The following is a 4,473-nucleotide window of genomic DNA, read 5'->3' as shown; positions in this document are numbered from 1 at the left end:
TCCTTAATTTCTTCTATAACCCAGTAGTTTTTGAGCAAGGTGTTGTTCAGTTTCCATGTGTTTGATGTTTTTCCTTGCTTTTTCTGTTACTGATTTCTACTTTTATGGCTTTATGGTCAAAAAAGATGCTTTGTAATATTTCGATGCTTTGGATTTTGTTAAGGCTTCCTTTATTTGTAATATGTGGTCTATTCTGGAGAATGTTCCATGTGCGTTGGAAAAGAAAGAATACTTGGCTGCTGTTGGGTGTAGTGTTTGGTATATGTCTATGAGATCAAGTTGGTTGATTGTAGCATTTAGCTCTTCCATGTCTTTGTTGAGCTTCTTTCTGGATGTTCTGCCCTTCACCGAAAGTGGTGTGTTGAAGTCTCCTACTAGTATTGTGGAGCTATCTCTCTTTTCAATGCTGTTAAGTTTGTTTTATGTATTTTGGAGCCCTGACATTGAGTATGTAAATACTTATTATAGTTATGTCTTCCTGGTGTATTGACTGACCCTTTAATCATTATATAGTGTCCTTTCTTACCCTTTGTGGTGGATTTTAGTTTAAAGTCTATTTTGTTAGAGATTAATATTGCCAGTCCTGCTCTTTTTTGAGTGTTATTTGATATATTTTTTTCCATGCTTTAAGTTTTAGTTTGTTCGTGTCTTTAGGTCTAAGGTGTGTCTCTTGTAGGCAGCATATGGACGGATCATGTTTTTTTTTATCCAATCTGCCACTCTCTGTCTCTTTATTGGTGCATTTAGTCCATTTATATTCAGTGTAATATTGATAGGTAGGAGTTTAATGCTGTCATTTTGATGTCTTTTTTTGTGTGTTGTTCACAGTTTCTTTGTTCCACTTAATTTTCTGTGCTGAGTCAGTTTTATTTATGTATTTTATTTTCATCTTTTTCATTGTTGTTGATTTTGTATTTGCTGAGTCTTGATGTTTTTCTAGTTTTTTATTTTGACTTCTAGTGTTGTTAGTTCCTTTTGTGGTTACCTTAGTATTTATCCCTAGTTTTCTAAGTTTATACCAGTCTTTTATTTCTTTATATCGCCTTGACTTCCTCTCCATATGAAAAATTTTTGTCTACATTTTTTAAGTCCCTCTTTTTTGTTTGTGTTGTCATCTTTTACATATTGACATCTGTTTCCCTATTTTCAGTGCTTTAGCTTTGGTTTATTTTTGTGATTCCCTGTCTGGTTTGATATCTGGTTGCTCTGTCGTGTGTTCTAGTCTTGGGTTGTTAGCTGATGTTACTAACCGGAGGACTCCCTTTACTGTTTTTTGTAGTTTTGGTTTGGTTTTTGCAAATTCCCTAAACTTCTGTTTATCTGGAAATGCCCTAATTGCACCATCATATTTGAGAGACAGTTTTGCTGGATATATAATTCTTTAATGGCATTTTTTTTTTCCTTCAAGGCTTTACATATGTCATCCCATTGCCTTCTTGCCTACATGGTTTCTGCTGAGTAGTCCAAGCTCATTCTTATTGACTTTCCTTTGTAGATGACTTTTCGTTTATCCCTAGCCGCTCTTAAAATTCTCTCTTTATCTTTGGTTTTGGCAAGTTTGATTATAATATGTCTTGGTGACTTTCTTTTGGGATCTGATAAATATCTTCTCATCTTTCATGATATCAGGAAAATTTTCTGCCAACAAATCTTCAACAATTCTCTCTGTATTTTCTGTTATCCTCCCCGTTCTGGTACTCCAATCACTTGTAGGTTATTCCTCTTGATAGAATCTGACATAATTCTTAGCGTTTCTTCATTTTTTTAAATCCTTTTATCTGATTTTTCCTCAAATAAGTTGGTGTCAAGTGCTTTATCTTCAATCTCACTAATTCTGACTTCCATTGCCTCAATTCTGCTCCTATGACTCTCCGTTGAGTTGTCTAATTCTGACATTTTATTGTTAATATTTTGGATTTCTGATTGCTGTCTCTCTATGGATTCTTGCAGCCTGTTAAATTTGTCATTATGCTCTTCTTTAATCTTTTTAATTTCCTCTGTTGTGTGTTCTACGTTTTGCTTAATTTCCTTCCTAATCTCTTGAAGAGCTCTGTATATTAATCTTTTGTATTCAGCCTCTGGTAATTCCAAGAAATTTTCCTCCTGTGGAAAATTTCTAAATTCTTTATTTTGGGAGCTTGTTGAAGCCATCATGGTCTGCCTGTTTATGTGATTTGATGTTGACTGTTGTCTCTGAGCCATCAATAAGTTATTTATTTATTTTATGTTTGCTTCCTGTGTCCTAGCTTCTTGTTTTGTTTTGATATGTCCAAATAGGCTGCTTGTGTGAGCTAGTTTGATTATTGGCACCTTTGAAGCTCTAATGTCCCATCACCAGTTGGTTAGATCTGTTACTATGCATGTGAGCTCAGGAGTCTACCCACTCCTGTATGGATTCAGCTCAGGTGCCCAGGTAGATAGACACCAAGTGTGTGGTGCAGGGTCTCACCTAGAGTCCTACACAGGCATGAGTAATTGGTGTAGGCACAGGCATCTGGCTGCAGCAGGAGGACATACTCTGGGCAAGGCAGGGGGCTGAAGGCCACCTCTGAGTGTCCAGGAGGAAGGCATGTCCCTGTTCCCTAGAGCACATAGGTGGGTGCGTTTGCAGCTGGACCATGAGCACCCAGTGCTGTTGGCTGTAAGGACTGAGGGGCACCTCTTATTCATGGGCCCTATCACAGGTGGCTAGGTGGCATGGGTGGAGCCACCAGTCCTCAGGCCCCTGATGTGGGTAGGTGAAGACCCCGCTTAATGGGCAGTGTCAAATGTCATGAACTGCCACTTCACTGCTGAAACACTTGAAGTTAGACCTCAGGTATATACCTTGTTGTACTGTGGTAATGAGGGCCTACACTGTTGAAATGGGCCCACACAAGTGGGGGAAAAGGCTCTCAAAGTCCGTGGATCCCTTATGCATGAGCCTAGGCAAAGGAGCTGTGCCTACCCTGAGTTCCTGGCTTAGCGGAGCCCACAGTTTATTTTTTCCTGTGTATTTATTCACTCTCCAAGGCCGAGAGAATGACTCTGGGTGTGTGACGGATCCTATTTCTGGTCCAGGGGACTTGGCAATTGCTGAAGCCAGTCTGGGACCCAGTGCTGAGCAGGGAGTGGGGAGTTAAATGGGAGAGAGGTTTTCCCCTAAGGGGGGTGTTTTTGATCCACGCAGTAGGCCGGATGCAAGTACTTATCTTTCGCTGATCAAGGGCTGCTTCTCACTAGTTCTGTGTGGCTGAGTAGACTGTCTGCTGCTGGGTCTCTCCCGGTGTGGAATATGCCTCCTGAGCACCACTGCTTGCCTGCCTTACCACTCACCCAGAAGCTGATCAGGTCTGAAGGGCTCAGGCTCTCACTGGGTCAGCTCTGGCAACTCCTCGCTGCTTCTGAACTGTCTCTCCCTCCCCCTGCCACTCAGTCTGGTGCCTCAACTTTTCCTTTGATGTTCAGGGCTCCTAGATTGTCATATATGATTGATTCGCTTGTTTTTTCGGGTCTTTGCTGTAAGAGGGTCCACTGGAAGCGTGTGACTTCTCCGCCATCTTGGCCTGCCTCTTTTCTTCTTTTTTTTTTTTGTCTTCCACTCTTTATTCTGCCTTCTCTGGTTTTAACTGAGCATTTTATATGATTCTGTGTCTTTCTTCTCTTAGAATATCAATTATTCTTGGTTTAAAAAATAATTGGTCATAATCCTAGAGTTTGCAAAATACATTTACAACTAATCTAAGTCCATTTTCGAATAACACTATACCACTTCACTGGTAGTACAGGTACCTTATATAACAGAGTACTCAAAACTCTCCCTTCCACTCATTACAGTACTATCATACATTTTACTTATCTATATACTATAATCACCTGACACATTGTTGCTCTTATTATTTTGAACACAGTATTATTAGATCAATTAATACGAAAAATATTTTATTTTACTTTAATTTATTCCTTCTCTAACACTGTCTTTATGTAGATCTAAGTTTCTGATCCATATCATTTTCCTTATCCTGAAGAAGTTCTTTTAACATTTCTTACAAAGCACAGGTCTATATAGATGACAAATTCTCTCAATTTTTGTCGCAAAAGTATTTCTCCTTCACTTTTGAAGGATACTTTTGCTGGTATAGACTGACTCCAGTTGTGGGCTTCTGCCCCTAGGCTTTTGCTTCTGGTAATTTTCTATATCCTCTGTCTCTTCAGTTTTGGGGGCGGCAGTTTGCTTTCTGATCTCTATTCTGTGATGGATCTAAGGAGAGTTTTTGATTTTCAGTTTGTTCAGCTTTTTTCCTGTTGTGAGGACAGGAGTGACAACTTCCAAGCTCTTTACGTGTCTGACTGGAACAGATTTAGAAAAAAAATCATTAATTGATTTTTCAATTAATCCTAAACCAATCTTACATTATTCTTGGGATGAATCCCATATGAAAAGAAAAAAAAAAAAAAAAAAATCTGATGAGGTGTTTGGTTGTACAAAAAACA

Source organism: Trichechus manatus, unplaced genomic scaffold (genome assembly GCF_000243295.1).
Source record: "Trichechus manatus latirostris isolate Lorelei unplaced genomic scaffold, TriManLat1.0 scaffold00160, whole genome shotgun sequence".
In the NCBI taxonomy this organism is placed as follows: domain Eukaryota; kingdom Metazoa; phylum Chordata; class Mammalia; order Sirenia; family Trichechidae; genus Trichechus; species Trichechus manatus.
This window is presented reverse-complemented; position numbering follows the sequence as displayed.